Source organism: Neolamprologus multifasciatus, chromosome 16 (assembly GCF_963576455.1).
Source record: "Neolamprologus multifasciatus chromosome 16, fNeoMul1.2, whole genome shotgun sequence".
Classification (NCBI taxonomy): domain Eukaryota; kingdom Metazoa; phylum Chordata; class Actinopteri; order Cichliformes; family Cichlidae; genus Neolamprologus; species Neolamprologus multifasciatus.
The window spans coordinates 6672323-6689835 of record NC_140454.1 but is presented as its reverse complement, the minus strand read 5'-3'; the positions used below and the strand labels follow the sequence as shown (position 1 = coordinate 6689835).

The window sequence follows — 17513 nt, the reverse complement described above, 5'->3', positions numbered from 1 at the left end:
GGGGGGGGGGGGGGGTTGATGCCTAAAGACAGACTGGCGATTATTGCTGTCATTAATTGCAGCTCAGCATCACAGTGGGGCAGTGGCTACTAGGGATGGGAATTGATGGGGTGGCTATAGCAAGATACTAACCCCATGTTTGCCTACTGGTGGTGGTCAGAGGGCCCGGTGGCGCCAGTGTCCAGCAGCCTCGCCTCTGTCAGTGCGCCCCAGGGCAGCTGTGGTTACAATGTAGCTGCCATCACCAGTGTGTGAATGTTTGTGTGAATGGGTGGATGACTGAATGTAGTGTAAAGCGCTTTGGGGTCCTTAGGGACTAGAAAAGCGCTATACAAATGCAGGCCATTTACCATTTGATAAGAATTTATTTGGATTAAATTATCAATATCACTTATCAGTTTGATTTGGTATCGATTCTCACTGGCTCCGCTTTGAGAGTCATCGCTGAGTGAGGGAATCAAAGACATTACATACTGCTAATTGATTGCATGATGTGTGGTCAAATGTTTGTGCATGTTGGAGGTCTTTCCAGATATTTCTTTGATGTGATCAGTGTTAATTGCTCAAAATAATTCAAGAGCTGCATTACTTCTTGGGTCAGTTCCCCATCAATGGATATCAATTCAAGTTTGTTCTTAAATTACATTATTCGTGTGTCTTTTAATGGTGTATTATAATGATTTACAAGTCTTCTCACCCCCACCCCCTTAAAAAAACAAAACAAAACAACATCAATAAAAAGTTTTATAGTGGCAGTCAGATGTTGTTATTTTCCATGCTTGAAAGCCATCCCAAAGGTACAGCTTCTATAAAAACATGTCTTTGACTTTGATCAGCAAGATCTTTAATGCAGTATTTATCACTGGGCAAGTATCACTGGTTCCAATAGCATCTTAATAATGCAGACACACTTTTCATTCCCCAACTTCTTAGCTGCGCTGATGTGTTTGTGGCCAGTGGACCTACATTTATGTCCTAACAGGGGAACTCTGCTACAGGTGCCGTCTTTCTTTTTGAATTAAAGGAGAGTTTGCAGTGACGAGTCAGATAGCTTCTAGGTTATCTGTTGCTGTGACATGAAAAGTTCTGCCTTCCTCCAGTAAACGTGGTACAAAAGCCTAAAATTTCCAGGCATCTGGGCAAAAGCTGGAGTGGCCATTTTAATGTTGTGGACATTATGTTGTAGTGATATAACTTAAACCTGTGCAGATAAGTTGTAATCTGACATATAGACTTCACATGGTTGGGCCTCATGAGTACAAGAATGGCCTATCAAGTACATTTGTGGACTTATTTTAGCCTTTAAAAAAAGAGAGAGAAGGAGAAGAGCGGCATCTGTTAATTTAATTGTGAATGTTTCTTGTCACCTTTATTATAAAAGTTCAATCAGTGCTAACAACCAGCCCTGCCCTTCTCATGTTAATTTCTGTGCCAGTTAATTTTCCTTTTGGCCAAGTTGCTGTTGTAGCTGTCCATTCAGCCGCTTTCTCAGTGTCTCTTCACACTCTCACATATTCCCCCATTTTGGACTTAAACTGCTGACGGTAGTCCTCATTCCTCTCTGGAGAACTGTTGGGAGGAGCAGGATGGCCAGTCTTAAGGAGCACCCACATAGGAAGAGAGTAGCAGCAGTGTAACGATACCACAGAGTATCAGTGAAATTTTATACCTGTAGTGATGACGCAAGCGATAATGGGGTGGGTGGGTACTGATGTAACTTTAAGGCTTTTTAATAATTCATTAAAGAAATCCTCCTGTTGGGAACACACACTAGTATACTTCCTTTTCCCAAACACAGATAGAATCCAAGTTGTTGGGAAAGCTATAGTTAGTAGCTGTTGGTGTTTGTTTCTGGTTGTCAGTCTGCTGTGAATCCCCCCGAAATAATATTGTGTACCCACAAGATAAAGTCTTGATTGCTTACTGTATATTATGAGTCTAGACAGACCATAATATAAGCTACAACTTGACTAATGGGCAGGAGTATGCAACTGCAGGGTGGCATGTCTAGTTTATCCCTAATCTATACAGAAGTCATCGTTTTTGCACTGTCATTTCCCGAGACTCAGCAGAAGATCGCAAACACTCATCAATCATGCATGCATACCTTCCTGAAAAGAAATTAGGAGTTTAGTAATTTATTATTTATTTTTCCTCCTGTAACATATCTCTGTTAAAAATTTAATTAATAGCTGTTGTTTTTTTGTTGTTTTAGTTCAAAAAACAGCTTAAGTTTTTCTTTGTTAAAGAGTATGTTAAAAGTGTGGGGTTTCACTGCTGTGACGCAACAAACTGTAATGTGAACTCCTGACTTATAATTTCACCATGTGTGTGCGAAAAAGATGTAGAAATGTCTTCTTGCAGTATCATTTACTCTTTGAAGCCACTCTATGATCGCTCGGAGGCAATGCAACCGAGGGAGACCTTTTCAGATTTCTGAAAGTTATTGCGGATGTTGAAAGGCGTAACGGGACAAAGCAAGCTGTTATGAATCATTGCTCTGAGTAAAATTACTTTTCAGGATGATGTACCTCTACTATAAATTAGAGATGGCACGATACCACTTTTTTATGTCCGATACCGATACCGATATCATAAATTTGGATATCTGCCGATACCGATATGAATCAGATATAGTGTGTTTTTTAATCAACAAAACGTTTTTTTAATATCTTGCTGCATTTTGTATAAGTTTATACTCAAGTTTAAATAAATAACAACACTAAAGCTATTCTGTTATACCTGTATGTAAAAAATACACTGCGTCCAAAATATGTCATAGTTCAGCAACACTGATCAATCTAATAAAGTTAAACCTGCTCCATCCTCCCTATTCTGGTATTTTAAAGAGTACTTAGAAGAAATTTTAAGCAACCTAACTAATAGGGTTGCAAACTCCCAGCAAAAAAAAATAAAAAAATAGGGAACCACCCTCCACCTCATGATGCTTAATCGATGTAATCAAATTTAATTTGATGCAGGGGGAAAATGCACAAAAATAAATTATTTTTCAAGAATAATTAAATAGATTCAACATCTTTCTTCAACAGAACTGCAGACTGCACAGATGGTATCTTCCCAAAGGAAAAAGTACTATAGCTTACTAGGGTATATTAGACTTAACAGTTACTATATACAGTAATGGACTTCTATATATTTTACACAAGATTAAAACTTTGGGTGTAAGAATCAGATAATTATTTATTAAAAACTAGACATTTTAAATGAGAATAAGAAAGAAAAGTATGTCTTTGTGCCCCCTTTTCCCTGTTCATGCCCTATTGGCCCCCCTGGCTAAACTTTGCTAGATCCGCCCCTGCACAATTACCAGCCGTCAGCTGCGTAGAAAAAGATCCTGGTGTAGAAAGTAATATTAAATAAATTCTAACAACAGCTTATCAAGCTTAAACGTGCTGCTGTTGTTCAGCAGCACGTTGGTTTCCTCTTTCTGGTGAGAAGTGGGCCAAAAACTAAGAAGAGAGACGGACTCGCGACAGAAAAGCCGATCAGCTGATCATTAAGCTGTTTCACGATTGAAGCAGCAGGAGAGAGAGAGAGAGGCAGTCGCTCCAGGTATGGTTGTTAAGCTTAACGTGGGAATGCTTTACAGACATTCAGAGATGAACTTACACACTTGCTTTACTTCTCTCTGGGAAAACTTCCTCATAGATGAAATGCTGGTTTGGTAGCGAGGCTACAAATACACACAGCCGCTCTATCACGTGATGCACACTGCTGCTAAGTGCTACTGTTATGAGCGGAGTTACGCCGCGTAGCAAGTTTTGTGAGGTGCTTTTTTGATATTTAATGGATCGGATTACATTTTTTATTTCTCGCCGATATCCGATCCAGTAATTTGGGTCAGTATCAGACCGATATGTAATATCGGATCGGTCCATCTCTACTATAAATACCAACCTGCATGGATAGCAGCTTGGTATTTGTCTAAAGTGATGACTTTTACACATTGTTATTGATGTGTAGCATGAATAATATAATTTAAAAACAAACTTGAATTGATATCCACTGATGGGGAACAGAGCCAAGAAGTAATGCAGCTGTTGAGATGCATTGGTGTGCTGGTTGCTGTAGTTGCATGGTAACTTGTAAGTGAATGGGGGAAGTACTTTGGAATGAAAGGGGGACAAAATGTTAAAGTAGTGCTGAAAATACGTAATTAAAATAAGAAAAAGTTAGATGAAGTGTTGTCTTTGTTGCCAAGGAGTCTCCAGTAGAGTGTGCCTAACTCTGTCTCTTTGGAGTGTGGCAGTGGTGACAAGCTCTCTTGAAAGACACTTGTTTGAATTGTTTTTCATGAGTGCAGCACAGCAGGTTAGTAAAGAGAGAGGAGGGGGGAAAAAAAAACAAAATACGAAAGTACGTAAAGAGGGAGAATAAGGCCTTGTAGTCCTTGTAGTTGTGGCCATGTTTACTACAAAGCTTCACACCAAGTCCAATTCTTGCCAAACACTGGAGTGGCAGCCCTGTTCAACAATCCCTGTCAGTTTCAGCAATGCGATCAAAGTGGGATCACTTTACGCCAAATTAAGATTTGGCACTCAGGTTTCCAAAGGCTTGAATTTCAAAAAGACCGCTCTGAATTAAAATGTGATTTAAGGCCGTTTCCCCCCCCCCCCAAAACCTGCAAAACTCAGCTTGCTGTATCAAAGCCGTACCAGCTTGATAATAATGTTCTGTGCCCTGTAACAGAGCTCCCAGATTTATGATCTGCCTCGGGATGGGGAATGTAATCTCTGCTCTGAAGGTGATATCTGAGTCAGTGCAGATTTGCTGGAATACTTTGATCTTGTCCTAAATTTGGACAGAATCAGGAGCAATAAGGGAGCTTAGACCCCTCTTTTATTTTTAATTTCTATTTTTTTTAAACTAGCACAGCATCTTATAAGTGTTTGAAGTTGCATGGAAATTAGAAACATCTTTTTGTTTGTGCAGCGTGTATTTTTACAGCACGAAGAAGACCAAGGGAAAAATGGAGGCTGTAGCTGTTCCATAGCAGACCAATAATAAAATAAATTTAGCTCCCATTTTCTCTTACTGTAATGCTACTTTCAGATTTCAGATCTCTACCTTTCAGTGCACTGTAAACAGAATGACAGTAATGCAACACCATTTATGTTATTGTTGACAAAATTGCTGTGGTGCATTAGTTTTTACAGGAAAAATAAGAGTCCATGTTTTCAAAGGCTTGGTGATTGAACTTTGCATCACTTGTATCATCACACTTTTTCACACCAAAGAAGTCAGTGTCTCACAGGGCTCATGCAACCATTTGTAGTGTTTGCTTCCTGTGCAGCTGAGATGGAGACGGACACCTGTGTTTCATATAGCAATATGAGTCAGACAGACACGATGCAGGTCATCAAAGGTAGAGCTAGAGTGCCCAGGTGTTCACCTGGTGCAGTTACTATCAAGAATACATCATAACTGCGCAGACATTTATGGGAGGGAGGGAGTTATGCAGAAATAAGACGACGAGAGAAAGGAGAATAAGAACATGCATTCAGGCAGATAAACTGCCATAGCACGAATGTAACTGAACACTAATTGATACAACACTTGACGCGGGGGAGGAAAATGAGGAGGAGGGAAAAAAGGCTAGGATAGTCAAAGATGGCTGATATGAGTAAGAGCAAGAGCAGCAGAAAGAGAATATGAATATATTTAGGAAATAAAGGCTGTGTGTGTGTGTGTGTGTGTGTGTGTGTGTGTGTGTGTGTGTGTGCTCACATGTTTGCAGCTGAGAGATTGTAGCTATTGTTACATGGTTGTTAGGGCAGAGAGAGAATTTGAAGAGTAAGTGAGGGAGAGGATGCTATTACAAGCCCACAGTTAAGCTTAGGATAGCAGTTACATATACAGCCTCCATTTGAGCCAAGTGGGTCATGGGAAAAACCAGGACAAGTAAAGTGTGTATGTATGTTTATGTTGATGGAAAACCAGGGAGAAACAAAAATACAGCTGCCGTACCACAAGCTCCCAACAGCTGTCTCTCAGGTAGAAGTATCATTTGAAGCTCACAGGCACTGTTCCCATGAGGACTCTGGTGTAGTAATACTTGAAAAGAAGTGTGTTCTCTATACTCTTGTGTCCAAGATGGACAAATGCTTTACTGGAGAAATGAAGAGATTCTTGACTTGAATTGCCCACACAAAGTGTTAACTTTGATCTAAGCCCACTGTTACTGTTTCTCCCGTGTAGGATGTGTTCAGTGGCAGGGATTCTGTCAAGCCTTTCCCTTGGATGGAGTAAAGCTTGGAAAACTACTTGCAGATTTATAAAAATGCAGGGTTAAGGAAGCTGAAGTAACTATTTGAAATTCCTTCGGTCCGGACTTCTCTTAGTGCTGCTAATTGGACTTTGCACTTTTCTATTCAGGGTGCGTATCATGTGAAATGACTGCATATTATAAGATGTGTGTTCTGAGTCGGTGTATCGCTTTAAGACTTTTTCTGCTTTTAAGTGAGCTCCTTGGTGAATGGCAAAAAAGGATTTAGGTCTATCCCTATACCCCCAGAGCAGATATTTGTTGGGTTAATACAAAAGGGAAACTAGAGGTTATTTGTTTGACTTACCTGGAAGTTGGTTGAAGTGAAATACCAGAAACCCAGAAATGTAGTTACATAAGGGAGGGATATGCATTTTTCTTTTTAAATGATTCAACATAGCTTCATATAATTTCTTCTTTTGAAACTTTCAGTCTGTAGATATGTGTGCACCTCTAGCTACCAGAGCATCTCAACATTTTTAAAAACATCCCTCCCCAAAACTGCTTTCTATTCATCTTCTCTCCTTTGATGAATAGATATGACTCTTAATATGTGCAGATGGCACTAACACCATTCTGTCTGTGCACACAGATGAGTGACTAGCTTAGCTACTATTGTGGAATCTCTGATCTCTAGCAGCCAGCAGTTGATTTAGATTTTCCTTGGGTTGTCAGGTAGCTAACACCTATATGAACAGAAGGGGGGCTTGTTAGATTGACTTATTCATCAGAGGCCTTGGCTCTGGTGTCTTTGTGATCCTCTGGAAGCACATTAGTGCACGTATCTCAGTAAGGCCAACATTTTGACAGGACTGTATTAACTGTAGATGCATGAAAATACTTTTGGTAAACTAGGTTAACTTTTTGCAAAAAGGCCAGGAAGAATGGTCACTTATTGACTTTATAAAGACTATTTCAGAAGTATTTCTTTTATGCTTATAGCGATGGGTGACAAATTAAAAGGAAAAAACAGAACCATTGGTTTGGGTCAGCTTGACCCTTTAGAGGCATGGGTCCCTGTTGTTCTGAGTGATTACTTTTTATGATTTGAAACATTTCTATCCTGATGGGTGTGGTCTATTCCAGAACGACAGTATACCCTATCTGTAGGGAATGTCACTTCCCTGCTTTCATTGCAACAGACTGGCGACCTGTCCAGGATGTACCCCACCTCTCGCCCTATGGCAGGTGAAATAGGCTCCAGCTATCCTGAATTTGATAAGTGGAAGAGGAGCGATGGATGGATAGATGGCACGTCATATTCTTTTCTTTTCATGCTCCCTTATTTACAAGGGACTATGAAAACGTGATTAGCTCTGTGTTTGGTCTGGCAAAATGTGAGTGAGAACTCATTACTCATTGTCAGGTGACCTCTATAAGTCACATGATACGGAGACAAGGTCTCACAGTGGTTTCACCCTAAACCCGTGTTGGTAATGACACATGCCCCTTTTCCTTACTATGGCTTATATGATGTGGCACATGGTTAATAGTGGGTCAACGCCCACTTGGGTTTAAATTAGTGCTGTCAGCGTTAATCTCGTTAAAATGACGTTAACGCCATAACCGCATTAACGCGGCAAATCTCCATTAGCAAGGTAGTGCAGATCGCCCCGTGCGTGGGGCGGCACGGCGCTAACGTGTTAACAAGCTACCCACTCTAATGAGTTAACTCGCTAACGGAGATTTGCTGCGTTAATGCGGTTATGGCGTTAACGGAATTTTAACGAGATTAACGCTGACAGCACAAGTTTAAATAGCTTAAACTCTCCACCATTTGGTTTCAGAACTTAACAATTAGAGACTAAGGATGAGAGGTGAAACAGCTTTAAAAAAATAAAGATGCTCAGTGGCCTCCTTTCCCAAGCTCCTTAGGCTACCATGACCTGGATGACTCAGAACCTACACAAAGACCTTGCCTAAAAGAAATCAGGCTAGGTTTCACAACAAGGAATAAAGGTGATCGTATCAAATGTTGAATTTCAAGAATGTTAGAATTCTAAAAACTCAGATTTGCACAATACTGTACAGTCTCATTTAACTTTTTTATTGTAATAAAAAAAGACTCATTTGATTCTCTGATTAACACAGGTAAAATATGTCAGATTTCCATAGACCATATAGTAAAGTCAGGGAGCCCTAAGTGGAATCATGTATTGTTAGTGGAGTTGTGTGATATTGCAGTTGTGCACACTCAGTGCTTTCTTTAGTTGTTTTTTCTCTAGCAATACAGAACTAGGCTTTCCAGGCAGTTGAACTTCCTGTGTGCTTTATTTGATATCTAATGCAGTGCAATATTTTTATCAGTGATGTGTGTTGCACTAAAGCTGGAGCCTTCAGTTTCTGCACAGTAATTACTGAAGAGTTATCTGTGCTGCAGTCTCACATGAAAGGGATGAACACGAGCTGACTTAGAGCAGGTCACGCTCGGTGAAAGAGGTCAAACTGTCTTCTCATAGAGAGTTTGACCTCCTTCACAATGTCACTTTCTGGCTCCAGTGACAGAGATTCATTTAACACCATTAAATGAATCTCTGTCACTGTAGCCAGCTAAGAGGATTTCAGTCTTTCTTGTAGCGTTCTTGTTTTTCAGCAAGTGGCACACATACTGTTTGCATATTTTTTTTATTATTATTTTGCAGTTGCTGCTTTTTTTTGGGGGGGGGGGGGGGGGGGGGGGGTGTTAATTACTTGAATATGATTTAACTAATTCACATTATCGATATACACGGCTAGGTGTGAGAGGGAAAAGTATCTGGGACTGTAAAGTCTAGTGTTGTGTGTGTGCTTTGCATTTTACAAAGGTGGCATAACTTCAGATGATAAAAAGGATTGTTTCATTATAATTATTTTTATTGTTTTATTGCCCAGCCGTATCCATACATAATCTATTGCTCTGATAAGGTAAAATCTGACTTGATTATAAACCCCTGCAACTCTTAGTTGTCATCTTAAAAGCAGTCTTCATATTTATTTCTCCCCCTGCAGCTGCACAAACACTGTGCAGTCACTAATAGCCCAGCAGTCTTGGTCCCATGAATAAATGAGTCAATTAAGTAATTAAGTGTTGACTTGCTGTGTGTGTGTGTGTGTGTGTTACTATGGAAACATGGCTTGTAGCCTGTACTGCTTTCCCCAGAACCTTGTCTTTCCTCAGTTTAAAAAAGAAAATAAAAAAACTTGTCCTAGATACCCCACCAGGCAGTTGGACAACTGCTGCTTCTCTTCAGTTGCCATGGAAAAGGATGCTGAGCCGCAGATTTCATGAAGCCACTGAAGATTAACTTTCAGTGACAGCAAGGAAGGTTGATGATATATGGAAGTGATTAGGCTGACATGAGCGCAACAGCTGATCAGGGAGGTGGGGCCTGCCTTCATTCATTCATATTTTAAGGCGTCGGGGTGAGAAACATGAGCAGATGAGTAAAACTATAGGCGAGGCACAGCACAGTCACTTGGGTACACAGTATCTTCACTCCGTGCTTGTCTTTCTCAAGGTAATTGAGGTTATTGAGTCAGGCAGTTGTTGATTTGATCTTAATTGCATGTTTGACATTATATGAGACTCAAAGGGATTCACCGGTGATGCTAGAGTGAGTCTTGATAATGGCTCAGGAAGAGGAATGAGTGGCGTGAGAGGAAATTTGGAGGAGGAGGAGGGGTATGCACAGGGAGAGAGAAGAGTTTGCAGGAGGCTTATGTCTGTTTTGGAGGAATTCAGCAGAAGTGGTGGTGTGCACTGGCCTGTAATTTTTGTGTTTGCAAACGCATGGAGCAGAATCTTACTCCAACAGATGTGGTGCCAGTTTAAACAGACTTATAGGAGGGAGATGTCTCATCAAAGAATGCTAAATAAAAAATGTATGGGTAATGGCAAAGATGATGGTTGTCCTGCCCCAGCTTCACACTGAGCCCTCGGCCTCTGATCCATGTGTACATCTGAAGTTCACAACAGATTCTTCTGTGAGGTAATTTCTTACCTACTAGTTATAGTGAAGAAGTAGGTATGTGTGCTTAATTTTTTTTTGGGCTTATTGTGTTGATAACATGAGTTAGCATGTAGTGCTGTGGTTGGAGTAGTCAGAGACTGATCATGCTGCACTGAAATCATAATGCTATGCAATTTTACATACGTGTAGTTGTAGAACATGCTAATGAACACTTTTGTCTTATTGGACAAATACATCTTAACAGTCTTGCATACTTGTAGCAAGACTTTCCTCCCTCAAATTGCGTGCAGTTGGTACGTTTGTCCCAAAATGATTCTTTACCCTAAAAACTTTTCTTTGACTTTGATGGAAAACATCATGAGATCCAGGAAAAGGAAAAATTATGAGGACTTAGGAAATGACAAATTTGATTCACAGAGAATCCAACTGTACTTACAGAAAACTCCTTAACGCCATGCTTAAGCTTGTTGAAACTACAATGTCTAGAAGACGGAGTACAAAATGTGAAACTTCACCTTAGCTTTATTTGACCTTGTTTTATGCAGAACAGAACAACTCGTTTAAAAAAATAACATCTCATTGCAAAAGTTGGAATTTTAAAGGAGGAGGAACATATTAGGTCTGTCCTCATTTTGAGTGTTTAGAGCTGAGATCTACATAATTCTGCTCCTCGATGATACTGGTGATGAAACAGGGCTGAACTGAACTCTTTTCTCAGCAATATGTATGGATTAAATAAGTTTTTCACCAGTTTCTGGCATCAGATCTGTTATGAACCATATTGAAATGCCTCTCAAACCTCAGTGAGGACCACACAGTCTGCAGCAATTTCTTTATTAGCATGATTTTTACAGTTATCCTGTGTGTTTAATGGGTTTACAGTAGTAGTAGTAGTAGATGTGTAATATATTGCATGAAGTGGAAAATGCAAGTGCAAGTAGCATTTGCATGTCCTCGACTACTTTGTCAGTGCAACTTTGCCAAAACAATGTCGGACTCTGTAGTTTTCTCTGGTCCCCTCCCCAATCAGACCAGGGGTGACATGTTTAGCCGCATGTTCTCCTTAAATTGCTGGCTGTCTGAGTGGTGTCCCAGAAACGATGTGGGCTTCATAGATAATTGGCAAACCTTCTGGAGGAAACCTGGTCTTGTTAGGAGAGATGGCATCCATCCCACTTTGGATGGAGCAGCTCTCATTTCTAGAAATATCTACAAATTTATTAAACCCCTCAAAACATGACTATCCAGAGTTGGGACCAGGAAGCAGAGTTGCAGTCTTACACGCCTCTCTGCAGCTTCTCTCCTCCTGCTACCCCCCCAAAAACCCATCTCCATAGAGACTGTGTCTGCTTCCAAAAAGACAAAAAACAAACTAAAAACCAGCAACAAACAACTTAAACATTTACAAAGAAAGAACAATACAGTATCCACATCTGAACCAAAGAGTAAAACAGTGAAATGTGGATTATTAAATATTAGGTCTCTCTCCTCCAAGTCTCTGTTAGTACATGACTTAATAATTGATCAACAAATTGATTTACTCTGCCTTACAGAAACCTGGTTGCAGCAGGATGATTATGTTAGCTTAAATGAATCAACACCCCTGAGTCATTCTAACTACCAGAAATCTCGAAGCACAGGTCGAGGGGGCGGTGTGGCAGCAATTTTTCACACCAGTCTATTAATTAATGAAAGACCAAGACAGACTGTTAATTCATTTGAAAGCCTGATGCTTAGCATTGTCCACCCCAGCTGTGAAACTCAGAAACCAGTCTTACTTGTTATCATCTATCGTCCACCTGGGCCTTACACAGAGTTTCTGTCTGATTTCTCAGACTTTATATCTGATTTAGTTCTGAGCTCAGATAAAATAATTATTGTGGGTGATTTTAACATCCATGTTGATGCTAAAAATGACAGCCTCAACATGGCATTTAATCTGTTGTTAGACTCAATTGGTTTCTCTCAAAATGTAAAAGAACCCACCCACCACTTTAATCACACTCTAGATCTTGTTTTAACATATGCATAGAAACTGAACATTTAACAGTGTTTCCTGAAAACCCTCTCCTGTCTGATCATTTCTTGATAACATTTACATTTACAATAATTGATTACGCAGCAGTGGAGAGTGGACTTTATCAAAGTAGATGTCTTTCTGAAAGCGCTGTAACTCAGTTTAAGAATATAATCCAGCCACTGTTATCATCGTCAATGCCCTGTACCAACACAGAGCAGAGCAGCTATCTGAACGCTACCCCAACAGAGGTCGATTATCTTGTTAATAATTTCACCTCCTCACTACGTACGACTCTGGATACTGTAGCTCCAGTGAAAACTAAGGTCTCTAATCAGAAGTACCTGACCCCGTGGTATAATTCTCAAACACGTACCCTAAAGCAGATGACTCGTAATCTGGAGAGGAAATGGCGTGTCACAAATTTAGAGGATCATCATTTAGCCTGGAGAAATAGTTTGTTGCTTTATAAGAAAGCCCTCCGCAAAGCCAGAACAGCTTACTACTCATCACTGATTGAAGAAAATAAGAACAACCCCAGGTTTCTCTTCAGCACTGTAGCCAGGCTGACAAAAAGTCAGAGCTCTTTTGAGCCAACCATCCCTTTAACGTTAACTAGTGATGACTTCATGAACTTCTTCACAAATAAAATTTTTATCATTAGAGAAAAAATTACCAATAATCATCCCACAGATGTAATATTATCTACAGCTACTCTTAGTTCCATTGATGTTAAGTTAGACTCTTTTTTTCCAATCGATCTTTCTGAGTTAACTTCAATAATTACTTCCTCCAAACCATCAACGTGTCTTTTAGACCCCATTCCTACAAAACTGCTCAAAGAAGTCCTGCCATTGATTAATTCTTCGATCTTATATATGATCAACCTATCTCTAATAATCAGCTATGTACCACAGGCCTTCAAGGTGGCTGCAGTTAAACCTTTACTCAAAAAGCCATCTCTAGACCCAGCAGTCTTAGCTAATTATAGGCCAATCTCCAACCTTCCTTTCATATCAAAAATCCTTGAAAGAGTAGTTGTCAAACAGCTAACAGATCATCTGCAGAGGAATGGTTTATTTGAAGAGTTTCAGTCAGGTTTCAGAGTTCATCACAGCACAGAAACAGCTTTAGTGAAGGTTACAAATGATCTTATGGCCTCTGACAGTGGACTCATCTCTGTGCTTGTCCTTCTTGACCTTAGTGCAGCATTTGATACTGTTGACCATAATATCCTATTAGAGCGATTAGAACATGCTGTAGGTATTACAGGTATTGCACTGCAGTGGTTTGTATCATATCTATCTAATAGACTCCAATTTGTGCATGTAAATGGAGAGTCCTCTTCACACACTGAGGTTAATTATGGAGTTCCACAGGGTTCGGTGCTAGGACCAATTCTGTTTACATTATACATGCTTCCCCTAGGCAGCATCATTAGAAGACATAGCATACATTTTCACTGCTATGCAGATGACACCCAGCTCTATCTGTCCATGAAGCCAGATAACACACACCAATTAGTTAAACTGCAGGAATGTCTTAAAGACATAAAGACTTGGATGGCCACTAACTTTCTGCTTCTTAACTCAGATAAAACTGAGGTCATTGTACTCGGCGCTGAAAAGCTTAGAAATATGGTATCTAACCAGATTCTTACTCTGGATGGCATTACCTTGGCCTCCAGTAACACTGTGAGGAACCTTGGAGTCATTTTTGACCAGGATATGTCCTTCAACGCACATATTAAACAAATATGTAAGACTGCGTTCTTCCATTTGCGCAACATCTCTAAAATTAGAAATATCCTGTCTCAGAGTGACGCTGAAAAACTAGTTCATGCATTTATTACTTCCAGGCTGGACTACTGCAATTCATTATTATCAGGATGTCCAAAAAACTCACTGAAAAGCCTTCAGCTAATCCAAAATGCTGCAGCAAGAGTACTGACAGGGACTAGAAAGAGAGAGCATATTTCTCCTGTTTTGGCTTCCCTTCATTGGCTTCCTGTTAAATCCAGAATTGAATTCAAAATCCTGCTCCTCACATACAAGGTCTTAAATAATCAGGCCCCATCTTATCTTAATGACCTTGTAGTACCATATCACCCTATTAGAGCACTTCGCTCCCGCTCTGCAGGCCTACTTGTTGTTCCTAGAGTATTTAAAAGTAGAATGGGAGGGAGAGCCTTCAGTTTTCAGGCCCCTCTTCTGTGGAACCAGCTTCCAGTTTGGATTCGGGAGACAGACACTATCTCTACTTTTAAGATTAGGCTTAAAACTTTCCTTTTTGATAAAGCATATAGTTAGGGCTGGACCAGGTGACCCTGAATCCTCCCTTAGTTATGCTGCAATAGATGTAGGCTGCCGGGGGATTCCCATGATGCATTGAGTTTTTCCTTTCCAGTCACCTTTCTCACTCACTATGTGTTAACAGACCTCTCTGTATTGAATCGTATCTGTTATTAATCTCTGTCTCTCTTCCACAGCATGTCTTTTATCCTGTCTTCCTTCTCTCACCCCAACCGGTCGCAGCAGATGGCCGCCCCTCCCTGAGCCTGGTTCTGCCGGAGGTTTCTTCCTGTTAAAAGGGAGTTTTTCCTTCCCACTGTTGCCAAAGTGCTTGCTCATAGGGGGTCATATGATTGTTGGGCTTTTCTCTGTATCTATGAAGCACCTTGAGGCGACATCCAAATCCAAGAGTGCAGGCTCTTTAACACTTAAACCTAATCAAAGAGCCCAAAATAGAGGAAGCAGATGTGCACGCATACACCCACACAAATCACAAACAATATAGTGACACACAGGCAGGATTATAGTCTGTACAAGTACAATACATACATGAAATCCCTACAAAGCAAAAGCAGCACATTTGAAGCATCCCTAACGATGTGAGCATTCACCTGCATTCACAGTAAATGCCATGTTGTTTCGAAATGTGTTTTCTATCAATTTAAGTCAAGACACGCTGAGTTGCAATAATGAATATTTATGAGTTGTTTCCAGGGCGATGTTGCATAACTTGGAGCTGTTTATTTTGGTCTCTGCAGGCCACACATCCAGCATCATGACAGACTTAGAAAATGGATGCACACTGTGCCGTTTGAAGGATAATTAGTATAAAACACTTTATTTTCTGTCACAGACTCTTATCTCGTTGCTTTCCTTCACACTTTGTTTGCTTGTTATTGTTCTACATATCTTTTGCACCTTTTTTTCCTCCTACCCACACAGTGGGATATACTGAACTGGCCAGGGTTTAACCAGTCTGTTGTGCAGCTTCGGAAAGGTTGCGCTTCCAGTCAAACATAAACAGGTTAAGTAGTGTAACGGGAAAAATGGACAGTGATCAAACACAGCCTCTATCCAGCCTTGTCTTATAGCCCTGTTCTTTTTCCTATGTAATTTTTCACCTGCCTATTTTCTTAACTGTTTGTCCAATTAAGACTCCCTGGACAGGTCAGCAGCTCATCACAGGGTTAATACATTTGTTCTTTTTTTGGTAGCTTTTTACTGCCTTTATTCCATGTCCATCTGATCTTTCAGTTTTGGCTCATTTTCTTTTTGTGTCCATAGATGTAGGCAGTCTATTCTCTTGCGTGGAGTGAGGCATGCAACTCGTATGTGCACATAGGTTCATCCATATTTGACACTCAGTCTTTGGAGTAGCAGTTTATTTGCACGTCGTAGCAGAGTCAAAAATTTGTTTAACATCTAGTTTAACAACCTGTGTATGCGCTGCTCTTGTTCATGTTTGTGCTGTTTTGGGCTTTAGCTTAGCCCCAGAAACAGGGAAGACGGGGATCCCTTTGTAGTGGAGTGAAACCTAACGCTGAAAACAATTAAAACTGTCAGCCATTGTCTGCACTTCTCATTAGGCATTGCATTCTGCACAGGAGGAGGAAAAAAGGCTGCTGGTGCTAGCACTGCTGACATTTGCCTCCTTAGCAGACTAATGTGACATTTGTGTGTGTGTCTGTGTGAGATTAATGCTTAGAAATAACCTAAGCTCATCCATGAAGCAACCCTACCACTTGTCAGTAGTTTTTTTTCTTTTCTTTTCTTCTGTTCTTTTAAAATCTTTGGTATGGATGCAAAACAAGGAGCAGACGTCTGGCTTCATGCAGTATGGCGGCTCTCATACAGGAGCAAAACCTAAACATTATTCTCTTTCCTTATATTGCTCTTGTGGGTCTGGACAGGCTTCCTCTCTTTGTGAAGTTAGCTCGCGTTATATCATCACCTTTTATCAACCAGGTGTACAATAAAGACATCTGCTCTAATGCAGGCTGTCTCATACCTCACTCTGCTAACCATTTCTTTCTTTTCCTGATTAGCAGTAATTTTAGTCTCATGCTGAGAATGGATGTACACGCCAGCATGTAAACGTGCATGAAAAACACCTGAACAGAGGGAAAAATACCCAAGTCATGACCGGATATTGATAACGAATAAGAAACCACACAGGCTAAGAACTGGACGCTGAAACATTACAAGTTAATAAATAAATAAGTAAATTAATGAGCACACGCAGGTCTACAAACAACAAAACCGCATATAGAACATTTAGGTTTTTATTTTTCTCTTGTTTGTGACCTATTTGTATTCATGGCCTAACTGCTGATATAGAAAACACTAAAAAGCATTCTACAAACACTTAAGAAAATTCTTTGGCATCATCTGTGCTAAACGCTGTTCACCAGGCTTTTAAGTAAAGTAACGTTGTCATTGTAGAATAGCTGCAGCACTTTACAGGATTATTGATTTTATTTGAAATCAAACTAATACATAGTGTAGTGTTGAAGGCTCAAGGTTCATTTATTTTTTAATATGCATGTTTCCATGATAGAGAAACACACACGGGCACGCACACACACACCCAGTGAATTGTTTTTCTCATCTTCTTAGAGATGTTGAACTGTAACTCCGGGGAGACTTGCAGCTGAGTCCACATGGAGCTCAGCAGGTTATCAGTTCCTCCCACATTTCCTGTGTTTGTCACACGGTAGGTCATTAATAAACAGTCACATGTGTTTGCAGTCAGATGAAGTGCAAGCAAGTTGTTTGAAGATTCCTCATTTATTGTGTTTTTTTAAAGCATTTAGGACACTGACAACTAAAGCAGTGCATCAGGGAGTAATGATAATATTAGAGTCAAGTGTAAAGGCAGTGAGTCTGTAGTGTGTGTCCTATGTGCAGATATATATATATTTTTAGTTTTGATTTCAAGATGGGTCATATCTCTTTCATATCTGATAAGT

At 40.1% G+C, this 17513-nt stretch overlaps 1 protein-coding gene across 4 annotated transcripts in view; it reads left to right on the top strand.

Moving 5' to 3' along the window:
• Nucleotides 1-17513, top strand: part of man1a2 (mannosidase, alpha, class 1A, member 2) — a 144457-nt gene that overhangs the window by 14522 nt on the left and 112422 nt on the right. The window lies entirely within an intron of this gene.